The sequence below is a fragment of the Rhamphochromis longiceps genome, linkage group LG8 (genome assembly GCF_057381845.1).
Source record: "Rhamphochromis longiceps isolate RC_006_pf linkage group LG8, R_longiceps_female_GT1.1, whole genome shotgun sequence".
Classification (NCBI taxonomy): Eukaryota; Metazoa; Chordata; class Actinopteri; order Cichliformes; family Cichlidae; genus Rhamphochromis; species Rhamphochromis longiceps.
The window spans coordinates 26,178,256-26,193,470 of record NC_140564.1 but is presented as its reverse complement, the minus strand read 5'-3'; the positions used below and the strand labels follow the sequence as shown (position 1 = coordinate 26,193,470).

At 40.7% G+C, this 15,215-nt stretch overlaps 1 protein-coding gene across 1 annotated transcript in view; it reads right to left on the bottom strand.

The window, feature by feature from the left end:
- LOC146663838 (protein kinase C epsilon type-like) overlaps positions 1–15,215 on the bottom strand; it is a 54,764-nt gene that overhangs the window by 37,838 nt on the left and 1,711 nt on the right. The gene's annotated exons all lie outside the window — the stretch shown is intronic.

Genomic DNA, 15,215 nt, shown 5'->3' with positions numbered 1-15,215 from the left:
TGTTCTTTAAACCTTTGTTTAGACTCTCACATATGATAAACGAGGTGTCATCAATTGAGGTGTAAGATTTTTTGATAACACCTTCATGCTCTTAAGCAATAGTTATGATAGGAAAATTGGCAAACTAACAGCTTCACAACATGTCCATAATTTATTTATTTATTTATTTTTTTTAATTTACTTCCTGGCACAGCTAAACGAGAACCTTGATGCCAATTTATATATTTGTCTGATAAAGGAGGATAAGGAGCTGGCGAAATTTTGCTCCATACAAACCAAAATAAAATCCACCGAGGGGAATTTCTAGCACTCAGTAATTCAAATGTTATAGTTAGAATATTAAATTTAAAAACTGAGTAAAAAAATAATAACTTGCTGCCGTACAAGAGTCGTCTGTGTGTGAGTACTCAAAAGTATAAAACTGCCAGACCTTTTTTTTTAAAATTGATTACACAACCGTGTGAGTAGTTTCATTTGTGACCTTACTCTCCACTGTTAATCAGATAATTCCCAAAAAGTGGAAGTACTGGGCCTCTGGGGAACGACACACACATATAATCACTGTGTTACCTTACTTAACTTAAGTCTATACTTTTTCCTGTTATTTTTCAGGACATTTTTTATTAAATACCAATGAGTTCATAAACTCTGTGCTAACTACTTTTATTATAATAACTGAAAAAAAAGCCTGCTTATTATTGATAAGATTAGAATTCTTAAATGGAGAAAAATAGCAATATAACTTTTGGTTATTTGTGTAACTACAGTTCTCAGAGGTCCACCCATGGCGAGACATTGAAACGCAACTCCGCCTAGTGTCTCCAGAGTGTAGTGGTTTATAAATTCACCTTACATGTAAAAGATGTAAGAAGGCTCCCAGTTTGGGACCAGAAGGAAACACAAATGAATGTGCTGCTTGTGTAAGGAAGGGGTTTACTACCAAAGCAATAGTTTCAGAGACATTTAACAACCAAAACTGTGGTTAAAGTCATACATAACATAGAAAAACTGGCTAAAACAGGCAGAGAAATACAGGTGCACTCCTGGTTTCACACAGAAAGAGGAGACAAGGAGTGTGCATTTCACCTTCCCATTTCTTCCCTTTCACTGGAAACATAAATTAAACACCCTCAGCAAACATACACCCTACACATACACACTAAAGGTTGTCCTGATTTGGCTTTAGTGGGCAGTGCACCATATTTCTCTTTGTGTGTGAGCGTATATCTTAAATCCAGACTGTCCTACTTAACCAGCAGGTCACCGAGGGGTGGGGCCCATGATGTCATTGTCCACAAACAGCGATTGTGAGGGAATGGGAGTCTGGGGGTCAGGAGTAAAGAAAGGCATAATGACAATGTGGCTGTGGCTGTGACGATAATCGTGTCTTGAAAGAGACAAAGTGGAAAGGCGGGGAACAAGGTGACGGTGTCATGATGCTGCCTCTGTGACTATAGGATTATGTTAGTGCTCAAGGATATTTTTAACTTTGGATGTTTTTTGTTTTTTTTAAGGCAACAAAATATATAAAGTCAAAAAGGTGGATCTCAGTTGTTTTCATCTTATAACTTTCTGCAAACTGCATCTTTTTTGGGAGGTAGCAGCAGATGGCACAAAAGAGGCTAGCAAGACTTGTTAGTGTTTTCTATTTTTAACCCTCCGGCAGTTCATTCCCTCAAAGTGGCACCGGTTCTTAACCTTTTTACGACTCTGACATCCACTAAAGGACAAAAATATTTTTTGGCCCTCCTCCCCATCTAAGGAAATGTCAAATTTAGATGTGCCAAATACCATACTCGGTAATTACAAGCTGTCTTTAACATACTTGTTGGTTACCCTAACGTTGGTTGCAGAAATGGGAGACAATATTGACACCAACCTTCCCGGTGTAACGCTGAACTTTGGAAAACTAAAACTTTCATGTTTGTCCTTGATTTCGTTCAGAGAGAATTGCATCCCCCAGTTCGCAGCAACGTGGTTACCAGTGAGCACAGAAAATCAAATTCTGCAACTTTAAACGACAGTGAAGAAAACGGAGGCGATGCCCAGGACTAAACGTCAAGGCGAGTGACTGAAGCAACTACCAATGACAGTGAAATACTGATGACTGACATATTACAAGGTGCTAAATTAATTACCAAAAGGTTACCTAGGCAACCCGGGCCTGAAACTCTAACTGGAGCAAACAACCATTAGCAACAAAGCAGGGCTACCTATGTGGACGCCCCTTCAGGGTAACAGACTTCATGGCTCTGTTCTGCTTTGCTACCTACTGCAGCTACAGCTCATCTAGACTTTTTATGGCTATCTAATGTTGAAAGCAGGCACATGGGGCAAATTCACGCACACACTGAAAAAGATTTACTACAAACTAACAACCCGCGCCTTGTCTTCAATGGATTTACTGAGTCACTGCACTTTTGTGGGGGGGTTTTTAGCTTTGTGATATTTTGTGCAACTGAATACCACATATATCCGTGACATTTGCACGCCGACTAACACATTTGCAATACAACCTCACTTTGGCACAACTGGATTTAAAATCTGTGGAAAGAACTATGTATACAGCCAAAAATCTTTTGTTCTTCCGTGGCTACACAGTCACCATTTGTGTCTACGTTTTTTGAGAGTAAGTCAAATTCCTTCTGTGGATTAACACGCTTGATTCTGATAGCATACACAACATAAGTTGTAGCCAAAGCTTGACTTATGTTGCTGCAAAAAAGTGGCAAATTATGAAATTATGATGTTTTGTCCACATTTGTGCAATCGATACATTTTTGATTTACAAACTGGGTGTAATTCTGTAAGTAAGTAAGTAAAATTTTATTTATATAGCACCTCTCAAGATAAAAATCACAAAGTGCTTCACAGAAGCTAAAACCTAAAAATAAAAATCAACCAAAAGCAAGTTTAAAAAGATGAGTTTTTAGCTGTTTTTTAAAAGCGACCACGGAGTCCACAGATCTCAGGCTCAAAGGGAGAGAGTTCCACAATCTGGGGGCCACAGTTACAAAAGCTTTGTCGCCTTTTGTTTTCAGCCTCGTGTGTTGGACAACCAGCAAGCTCTGGTGACATGACCTCAGGGACCTGCTGGGAATGTATGGATGTAAAAGTTCACTTATATATGTTGGTGTTTGTCTATGCAGAGCCCTGAAAGTCAAGGTCAAAACCTTAAAGTGGATTCTGAATTTAACGGGGAGCCAGTGCAGCTGAATCAGCAGGGGTGTGACATGGGAGTACTTGGAGGACTTGGTCAGAAGCTTTGCAGCAGCGTTCTGTACAACTTGCAGATGCTCCAAAGATGCTCCAAGTAAACAAAGAATTCCAATAATCCAGACGAGATGAAACAAATGCATGAATGACAACTTCCAATTCGGAGCGCGATACAATGGGACTCAGCTTAGCAATGTTTCTCAAGTGATAAAAACAGGAGCGAACCAGAGATTTTACATGAGCATCCAAAGTCAGAGCTGAGTCAATAGTAACACCAAGCTTCCTGATAGACGGTTTGGCAAATGTAGCAAGTGGACCCAAGTTTTCCATAACACTAGGTACAAAATTTTTAGGAGCACAAACAAGGACTTCAGTCTTCTCCTCATTTAGTTGAAGAAAGTTTCCAGCCATCCAACCTCTAATGGAGTCTATGCACTTATGCAAAATCTGTAGCTTGGAAACATCATGGGGCTTAAAGGAGATATATAACTGAATATCATCTGCATAGCAGTGATACAAAATGTCCTTAAAAGTGCTGAATAAGTGTTGAAGAGGAAGTAAATACAGCAAGAACAATAAAGGCCCCAAAACTGAACCTTGTGGCACACCATAGGCAAAAAAAGTAGAAGAGGAACTGTACTTAGAGGTAGCCACAGAAAAGGATCGTTCATGCAAATAGGATTCCCTGTCACAGCCAAGATATATATTCTTCTCCCTGACCTGCGACATTAACATTTTGATCAGATCGCCTTAGAGTCAATTGTGAAGAAATTTCCTGACAGGCGCTCTTGAGATTGAGATGAAAAAACAACTGCAAAGCCGTCGCTGCTGACATAAAATGGTTATAAATTCAATATTTACACTAATATAACAAATTCTGAAACTCTACACCGTCTGAATTTGTCACTTGTTTAAGATTTCTTAGAAATATGCAATGCAATAAATTCTGGCAGGCATAAACGGAGCCTATAAAACATGTTGTACTAAAATATTTGGCTTCGTAGTTGTAAAACAAAAAAGAATTTAAACTGGTTAAACCATCTTTTAAACGGATGTTGGTCGGTCTCCAATTGTAGCCCTTCAGTCTTTAATCCCGGCTGCCGTGTTGGAGCATGTGAGTGTATCTGTGCTGAAGCCAAGTGTCAAACAGTGGCTGGCTGACATCTGACGTGGCCCGTGTCCCAGCGAGGAAACGTTACACTGTGTGGTCATCACGTCTCAGAAGCTTCCAGCAGCCTCGCAGCTTCGCCCTCCAGCCTGACATGTTTACATGTACACAGAGCTTACTTCCACGCCTCATCTCCTGTCCTCTCTCAGTCATCACCACTGTTTTCCCCCTCCTCAGACTCGTCTTGCTACCTTTGCACCAACTCTGTTTTCTCTGTCAACTGAGAACTTTTTTTAAAAAACACTACCAGGAGCTATTTTTTTTTAATTGCTAAGGAAGCGATAAGCTGGTGGTAATAATCCGGTCGTTAAGTGATGACGTGACGAATCCTACTTCCGGGCCTAAAGTAGTCTGTGTTATTATGGCTTTTGTGTTGTTTGATGTTTAATGTTATGTATTTTCTTGTATTTAATCTCAAAAAGCTCCTTCATGCTTCATGCCCTGGAGGACGGGGCTGTGGCCCCCCACACCCTCTAGCAGATCATTACATGAAGGAACCTTTTAAAAAACAAAAAACAAGCGCGTCCATGCTCACAGGTGTACACACGGGTGATCACACACACAAACTACACCCTTTTTGGCTCCTACCTCAAAGCACACTGTGTTCTGTTGCTCTTATGTGCTGCACAATAATGTTTAATATTTAGTATTTACTGTCATATTCCCATATATCATTGTGATGTTGTTTATTCTATTTGTTCTCTTCTGCTTGTTTTCTTTTTTCTTTCTCAGCAGGTGACCCAGGTGATTGATATATGCATTTTTTTTCTTTTTTTCTTCTTTTTTTTTTTTTCTGCTCATTCTGTTGGTTTTTGGTTTTTGCCCTTCTCCCCCATCCCTCTTCTCAGCTGTTTCTCTTTCCCTCTTTCTTTCTCCCCTTCTTTCCCCCAGTCAAGTCTGTCCCATATTCAGTAAGTGAAAATAAAATAAACAATAAAAGGTGAATCAAATGGACCATTACGGCAAGGCTGGGATGGTCAATTTGGTAAAGTAAATCCGTTGGGCATCTTTCTTTGCCTTTAGACAACAATTCTGATGGCAAAAGAGCCAAACGGGACAGGCAAAAAAAAAAAAAAAAAAAAAAAGAAGGAAAAAAAAAAAAAAAAGCTCCTAAAACAGTCAGTGATCACTGACCTCCCTCGGCTTTAATTACCGCTAATCATTTATTTAAGCTCAGTTTTTAAAACCTTACGATGTAACTACAGCCCAGCCCATGCAGCAGTATATGAATGACTAACCTCGTATTGTGGATGGATTATCTCAGTTGTTCTCCTGGCTGAAGTTTGGTCCTTTTACAGCATCCTGCCATGCGATTACATTTGTTCCTGACCACCGAGAACACTCACATTAACTTTTATCGAGTGGAAAAAAAAGTTAGCTTGTTTATATTATGCTAACACAGCTGTGTCGCTAACGGTCACGTAGCACATCATTATATACCAGCTAGCCAAACTTCAGTGACCCTACAAACGTCACTGCTGTTTAGTTTTCTGTCTTCATTTATGTTGGAAGTGATAACAGAGCTGTACATTTTAATTTGTTTCCAAAACCCCGCAGTCAGGACATGCTATATTGTATTTAGATAGAAGCTAGCGAGCTAACTTCCTGCTAACTTCTAACTCTGTTAAATAAATTCCGTTTTCATGGATGCCTGGATGTTAAACTCAATTGTTACACCTGGTAGAGCAGAACGCTGATCATTTTATTAAAGATGAAAGACTTTAGACAGTTTTTCAACTCTCAGTAATGCCATAGTGATCGTTTGATATATGGACCTGCAGCGGAGTTTAGGCCCAGACACGGCTAGTGACGTCAGACTTAACGACCGGATAGCCAGCCTGACTTGAATATTACAGCCTGCAACTGTGCACACTCACTCCTTGTTGTTATTAGAATTAAATACAATAATATAAAACCACAATTAATAATCCACAACTATTGAATAAATATAATAAAAAATAATACCAGATAATCTTATGAAGAATTTAAAGCATCATTACAAAAAAAACAATCACTAAATGGATCTTGTAGGATCTGAAATGTTACCTCTTGAGATTGTTTCAGAAAAAAACATAATTAAAGTAAAAATGAGCAATTTTTAGTTTGACTATTCCAAAAAAAAAGCACTGACTGCATTGTTATGAAAGTCCAGTCACAGACTGAGCACCACCAATAGATAAATCAAATGTTGCTGACCAGACCTTTGAGAATATATGGACGCCCTTCATCATCCTTCATGTCGAGAATTTGAATATATAACAAACTGAGGATGTTTCCCTCCGCTCTTCTTTTCTTTTTTTGTTTTGTGAAGCTGCAAAACAGAAGCCTCGCCCTTCTGTGTGTGTGTGTTTTCCTTTTCTTTTTCTTTTTCTGGCAAAAAAGCTTGAATATACTTTAAACGTACAAGATGTTCTGATTTATGGCTGTATTGTGTTAAAATTTAATAAAAACGCTGCTGCAAAAAAAATAAAAAATAAAATAATGCACAACAATCATAAGGGCAAAACGTCACGGTAAAAAATAATCTGTCAAACATAAACAGCTTGTAACATTAATAAAGTGAAAGGCATGCTGGGTAACAGGCTGTTAACAGCTGGGAGACAGTGAGGAGAGGTGGAGGTTTAGAAGAACAGAGCCAAAGTAACTTTCAACCAATAGCAGAGCTGTTTCTGCAGTCTGGACGCCTTTCAGGCTTCAAGAAAATGAGGCTCTTTTTTCACCATTTCTAAGTGTGAGCAGGGCCAGAACAGCAGGAAACAAGGTGATGGTAACGTGTTACTCGAAAGTACCTGGAGTTTTTACCTGGAGATAGAATCGCTTTGGTGGAGAAATTTTGGAAGAATGAGTGCAAGTGGAAACCATTCTGAAACCTTACAACGTAACCTGAGCTGTAAGCTATTGTGCACCTCCCTGTGAATGTAAGTAACTTACTAAATGTAAGTATTTGTTCTCTGCACATTGCTTTGCAATAACGGTCAATCGCTAACGGTAATTCAAGCTTCTGGTTGCCTAGGTAATCTCTAATTACCTAAGCAACTGTTGGCGTGTCCACCACCCCGCTGGACACGAATCTACAATATCCTTCACTGTCATTGGTATTTGTTTAATTCAATTGAGAAACATATCAGCAGTGGTTATTTTGCCCATCATCGCTTGGTCTCTGCTCACATCACTGTGAATTATTTCCTGTGCGTACACCCCTTGACTCTAAACCTCTGCCACAAATATGTAAGCGCCTCAGAGTAAATTATTTTACAGAATAAGATTTCCATGGTATCATTTTTTTGTAGACATTATTTCTTTGTTCTTTGTTCACAGGGGCAGCACAGGGGCACCACAGGGGACTGTCCTCTCCCCCTTCCTCTTCACCCTCTACACCACAGACTTCAGCCACTGCACAGAGACCTGCCATCTTCAGAAGTTTTCTGATGACTCTGCGGTGGTTGGATGCATCAGCAGGGATGATGAGACAGAGTACCGGGCTGTGGTCGACTCCTTTGTCACGTGGTGTGAGCAGAATCATCTGCAGCTCAACGTGGCAAAGACCAAGGAACTGATCGTGGACTTCAGGAAGACCAGGAAACACTTGACCCCTGTTTCAATTCAGGGGGTCAGTGTTGACATTGTGGAGGACTATAAATACCTTGGAGTACACATTGACAATAAACTGGACTGGGCTAAAAACACCACAGCACTTTACAGGAAGGGCCAGAGTCGTCTCTATTTTTTGAGGCGACTGAGGTCCTTCAACATCTGCCAGAAAATGCTGAGGATTTTCTATGAGTCTGTTGTGGCCAGTGCGATCCTCTATGCTGTTGCATGCTGGGGGAGCAGGCAGAGGGTCGCAGATGCCAACAGACTTAATAAACTAATCCGTAAGGCCAGCAATGTTGTGGGGATGGAGCTGGACTCCCTCAAGGTGGTGTCGGAGAGGCGGATGCTGTCCAAGATAAAGACAATGTTGGATAACACCTCCCACCCACTCCATGACATGCTGGTCAGTCACAGGAGCACGTTCAGTGAGAGACTGAGATTACCGAAAAGCACCACTGAACGACACAGGAAATCATTCCTGCCTGTGGCCATCTCCCTGTACAACGCATCCACTTAACACACTGTTTGCTGCTACAACTACACATGTTTCTTTTCCAACTATTTATTTATGAGTGACTTATGTATGTATGTATGTATATATATGTATATATTGTACTATTCTTAGTTAGTGTATTGTCTGTCTTGTCTTAATGTTGGTTTAAAATGGAGCACTGTAACAAAAAATAATTTCCCCCAGGGATCAATAAAGTATTCTGATTCTGATTCTGATTATTTCTTTTTTCTTCTGTTAAAAAAAAGCAACCCACCCTAAATCTATATATGAGCTTACAGTCAATACTGTAATAATTGCTAATAATGGAGAAAGCAACAGAATTTCCTCTGCAGTGTATGTGAAGTAAAACCACCAAACTGCAGGGCTGAAAAAACTGCAGATCCTCTAATGGCCACTTGGGGCGAGTCAATCCCACTGACAGATTTTGAATTTTCAAACATATTCCAGTGAAGCATTTCAGTCACGAAATAATAAACACAGCTGCTATATTGAACAGAAAACAATACATAAATGGCGGTGTAACTAACCTGTGTGTCCTAAACGGTACATTACGCCGTTGATGATCTAAACAGCAACTCTATTTTGTGACGAATGATTAATTACTGTTTTGTTACTGAGTAAAACTTGTCCAAACCTGCCTGAGGCTTGATTTACAGAGCCCAGTGGTTGATGCTGTAATGTCGTGTCTCACCGACTACCTGAATACATCATCGGCATAATTATGCTGGTGAGTAAAGTGGAATTTCCCTTGAAGAGTGGGCACGCAGCACAAGGGAACCCTTTAAGTCTCTCTACCTTTGAAGGCCTTGAGTTTGAATCACTCTTCCTTCTAAAAGAACTAAAACGCTGCTTTTCTTGCTTTTTTCTCTGCCCTTTCTTACCCCCTGCCCCCCCCCCCCCCCCCCCCCCCCCCCCCACCAAAAGAAAAAAGCTCCTACCTACCCATCTCTCTCTCTCTATCTCTGATGTGTCTGTGGGTGAGTGACTGTCACCAAGGGGACGGGGCTGTCACTGTCACCATGGGGATGGGCTCCGTAGAGCATCTCAATTACTGAGTGGGACAATTAATAAGCATCAAAGTCCTGGTTAATATTTCACCAGCAGCACAAAGCAGGAACCAGCGCTTGGGTCCCGGGGAGATGGAGAGGTGGTGGAAGACAAAAGAGAACAGGAAGCAGAGGGGATGCGGATAACAGCGCACATACGACAGAGATGGAGCGATGACGAGATGGGATGAGAGAGGCAGCAGAAGGGCGGAGGAAGTGAGAAAGATGGAGCTGAGGTACACATGCCTCAGTGTTCTTCTGAACAGCAGGAAGTATGCCATTTGGCTGTACTCTGTGCTGGGTCTCACTGTGTATTACTGTACACTTCGGTTTTTGTCACTGATCTGCTCTAAGTACTGCAAACTCTGCCGAGGTTTCAATAATTCGTACACACTAAAGTGGTCTATTTTGCTTATTTTCTTGAAAGCGACCAAATAATGTCAATATATGTGCAAATAATTCCTATGATGCAAAATCTCAGGCTTCAGGCTGCTGAACCCTGGGCTGTGAGCACAGAAGCTCCACCCACCCACATTGGGAGGGGCAGCCAATCACAAGAAAGACGGGTTAAATGGAGAGCAGAGGAAGCTAAAACGTTTGATTCAGACAGAGAATGGATGGATGAAAGGTCCAATGTAAGAGAAAAAGAATATATTTTAATTAATGATTTAGGTGATCTTCTTCATAATCCAGTTGCCCTCTCTTCCCCCTATTAGATTGCCAATTACTGATATTATTGCTGCTTAGAAGGGCAGTGGTTAATATACAATGATAGGGGTAGCGTGATCCAGGATCCATTATGCAAACTGTATTAAGTCACAGATTTTGTGGAGCTCTATACTGTTTTTTTTCCTTCAGACCTGGCGTTCTACTGACTTGTTCAATGGCCCTCTTTGCACACAGCAGACTTAATGATCATAGTCCAAGAACAAAAACATGGCACTGCAACTGAGCACAAAAGATTTCTTTTAGCTAGGCTTAACTGAATATTAAATTATTTTTGTGTCTTATGGAAAATCTTTTGCAAACTCAAAAAACACGATGTCTACAGAATGGATGAGCTACTGGATGAATATAGTGGCTATGAGAGACTGGACTGGCTGAGTTCACAACTGCTAATTTAATGTTGTGCCTTGAGAATTCAACTTGGTAAATAATTACCTGCAAAGCACAAATGTAATCTAATCTAAGACTAGTATTTGGCTCAAATCACTGCTTGTTCCCCTAATTTCTGTCTCCTTTTTTTTTTTTTTAAAAAAGGAGGAGGTTGCCGACCCCTGGCCTAGGCTGACAAGCAATGTCAATTCAGAAATCATATTTGACACTGGATAACATATATCTGTACCTGCTTTTCATTTGGAGGCTGCAAGCGGTAACATCCTTCATCTCCCTGCTTTGTTTAAGTCCTTCAGTTCACTGATGTAACCTGGTTTAAAACCAAAATAATCCCAGATGGGTGATTCTGCATTTGCTGAAAATGGGACGGGGAGTGGGGGGATCTATCTGTTTACTTAGTTTAGTCTTAAGCCCTTTTTCCATTAGTACCTACTTGGATCAACTCAGCACGGTTCGCCACGGTTTTCAGCGTTTTCCATTAGGTCATAGTAGCTGGTACCAGATACTTTTTTAGTACCCGCTCAACTGGGGTTCCAAGCGATCCCAGCAGGCACTAAAGTGTGACATCATCAGACTGCATGCCACTGACTGGCTGGTCAGTAGCATCACTCGATGAGTCAAGAAAGCCTCTCGTTCATGAAAATTAAAACAGCCATTTTTGAAACCCAGCAACTAAGGAAATGGTTAAAACAACGCCATGGTCCCCCAGTCAGACAAAAAGTCACAGACCGAGCAGCAGGTTTCATTTGACGTCCACCTTTTTTGTAGAGTTCGTGTGCCATATTAATAACATTGTGGGACGCTCGGACATGTTTCTGTCACGACAACCACGCACATTCGCTAGTACCAGATTGTAGTGGAAAACCAGTCAATCCAAATCAAGTCATGGCGATCCGTGGCGAATGGCAAAGGGGCTTTAGTTATCTATCTCCAACTACAACATATAGCTAATGTTCATTCAAAAGTCAATATTAATATTTAGCCAATGAACCAAAGTAAAAGACTGACTGTTTAAATTGATGACGGCTAAATTTGGCTAAACTTTTCGGTCAATGACAGGGATTAATGTTTGGTCGGTGTGCATCCTGAGGGAGGAATGAATGCACGGTACGGTAATCCGTTAGAAAGAATCTTCTTTAGGATTCTAGGTTTTTAGGATTCATCCTCTGGGGATAAACTTTTCCAAATTCTGACCAGAACTTTGAAGTTACATAATTAGTTGACCAAAAGACAATCTGTCATCATTTTTGATTGTCATTAACTGTTGAAGCTATTTAAAAAGCCAGAATACCTAAAGAGCATTTCATTCCACCTTAATAAGATGCAAGCAGAGAGTTCCCCATGCGGCTATGAAGGTCATTCATTACTATTTTGTGACCTTTTAAGGGTCAAATAAGTAACAGATAAATTTACCATGAAAGAATTAGTGAGCTAGATTTAAAGCCTTACCACCCAGTTTAATTTGCTTGCTCATTTTTACATACAGAGAGATTTATACAGAGGGTTTGCATCCACCACCGAGCAGAAAAGGTTGAAAAGATCTGATTCCAGAAGTCATTCTTGTGTTAACAGTATTCTCTGTTTATCCCTAATAATGTATTTTTTGTGAAACATACAGCGAGTAGTGATAAATCAGTGTGTGAGAGGCAGGCTGGCCTATTTTATTTTTATTTTTTGTATAAATGAGTTTAAAAAAAAACTGAAGAGAAAACCCTGTCTGATCTGAGTCAGACAACCTATTAACGAGTATACTATATTTCCCACCGCTACCTCCTTGTTGAGACTGAACATCACATCCTTCCTTCCTCGCTTAAGACAGAGGCGCACGAGAAGGTAAGAGCATCAGGAGGAAGCAGATAAAAGAGGAGTTTAAGGTGCACGAGCGAGGCAGGAAGAGGAAGATGATGGGTAAACGAAGGGTGGGCGGGAGAGTGGGGGTGTTCTTAAAGCTGAAAGATGAGCTCGCTGCTGAAGAGGGGAGGATGAGAAAGACTCGGGAGGCAGAAATGGTGAGTAATGGAATAATGGGGGGGGGGTGGGTGAGAGGGACTGTGTCGCTCTGAGGCAGATGTATTGACGAGCCGGCTGGCTGATCGATGGGATGTGGTCAATCAGCACATTGATCCATATGCTCTGACCTCACTTTGGATGGCTGAGGGGCAAAGTGGGTGCCTGTGTGTGTGCTGGTTTATATACAAGTGCGTGTGCTGACATAGCATAAGGTTATGTAACTGCACATCAATTAACCCCCACCCCCCGTTAAGGAAACCTAGTTTGGCAAGCATGAAATCATATACACTTTCACATTCGACACTCATTAACAGAGCTCACACTGACATTTTTTGCAGCATTGCATCATGAAAATAAGCTTCCTAAGACTTTAGATTTGCGATTAATTCACCACAATGAGCATTTTGTTGCCCCTCTTTCTTTTTTTTTAAGATTACATCACGGTCATATGTTAATCCAGCTGAGAGCAGGGCCTCTATTAAATACTCTTACTTCAAAGAGGAAAATGACATTTCACAAAATAAACTGTAATAATATTGTAATAAGTGGGTGCTGTGATTTCATATCCTCTTCCAAAGGCCTGACAGTGGATTTTCATTGTGTGTGTGTGTGTGTGTGTGTCTTGCCTGAAACAGTTGCCTGAAAGGTAGAAAATTATCAGAGTATTTCACAATGTGCTTTGGAGAACAGTCTGCCGTTATCCTCTCCCCCTCCCAACTCTGTCCTGAAATCACCTTCATTAGCCTTTCGTCTAACATAAGGCAAGTTGACACAAAATGAGGGGAAGCAGTGGAACGAGATCACATGTTATAACTGGAGACAAAACTTGCAGACCTAAAACAAACAGCTCTTTATTCCCTTACATACAAATCTATGTGTAGCAATCCAACATCACAGTCTTAACGTTAAATGATGGGAAACCATAGTATAGTTTTCTCCTCTGCATAGCTGAGTACATCTCTGAAAGGACAGTAAAACTAATAAATAAGTAAAAAAACAAACTTATCTTGAGCTGCAATGCTGCGTTTTCGGAGGGGGGTTAAAGAAAACAACAGCTCCTGTTTCTGCGAGTGCAAAGAGACAGGAGGAATGCGATGAACTGTGAAAGGGCGACTGCAAGTCGAACCTGAGATGCCCAAACCAGATGCAATGCAAGTCCGAACAGCTCCTGTGTCACAGATAACGAGGGTAAAGCTGCATGATAATAGAATGGAAAACAAGTCGCCCCTACATGGTCTCATTTCACATTAGAAAAAGACGACTCCATGACTTTGGTTGGAGGTTGATATTGGCATTTATAGAAAGTATAAGAGTAACGGAGACAGAAGAAACACCCTTCAACCATGTTATGAGTGTTGATGTTGCATAGTTCAGCCACTAGAGGGCACTCTGCAAATTCCCCGTTGGAAACACTTTCTTGTAAGGCCACGAACACAACAAACAGCTAATCTGAGCAGAGTGCAAATAACTTAAAAATGACCACACGTAACAAGTGTTAGGGAAATCCGTTTCTCATGAAAGAAAAACCATATCGGCCGATATGCTGGAATATTGGATTCTTAAATGACCAAATATCGGTATCGGCTTTTATAATGTGGTATCAGTCAGACTCCAGCTGTTATATCCATACACACCTGCAGTGTGACAACGACAGACTGCAGCACAGCTAAGGAATATGAATAACAGAAGTGGAGGCTCTGACGAAGAGCTCAGTGCAAATGTTTGACACTGGAAGAGAGCATTTAATAATAAACATAAGGTAAACATCTTCTTCTTCCTTCTTGATCCTATCCCTAGCATCTTCCTCCGCATGTTCTCCTTCACAACATCCACGAATCTTCTCTATGGTCTTCCTCTTTTCCTCCTGCCTGGCAGCTCCATATTTAACATCCTTTGTTCAGTATATCCACTATCCCTCCTCTGCACATGTCCAAACCATCTCCGCCTTGCCTCACTAACGTTGTCATAAATATGAAGGCCCACTTCATTGTAAAAGGCTCTGAACTGAAACCAGAGGTTTCACTGGATAGGGATGGTGTCAGTCTTGATACTGAATGAAACTAGAGTTAAACATATATTTGTTACCGATTAAAGTGGACATATTGTGTAGCTGTTAAGTATAGTTATATTTCTGTGAAGGAAAAAATCAGTGCTGCAGACTTTTAAGTCGAGCATTACACTGGACCTTGGTGCAGGCCCTTGGTTTATCTACCTTCTGAAACAACCTTTTTCCCCTTTAAATCAACTAGCCTCTCACTGGCTACAATTCACAAACAGACGGTTTGAACATCAGGTTACAACAAGAGAGGAAACTTCAGTGTGAAATGGAGCCTTTAGGAGATAGATGCTGGTATTGTAACATGAAACTGGTGGTTTAGAAAAGTCTTGTTCTGAAGCAATCACACTCTTATCATTTTTCATGTTTTTTAAACTGACTATACGGAAAGAGGGGCAGATTTGATTGTGAAACCAGCTAACAACTTGTCAAACGTTAGCCGACTGATCAAAATCTTCCAAAATGGACTCTAGTAGGTCCGTAACCATGAGTATC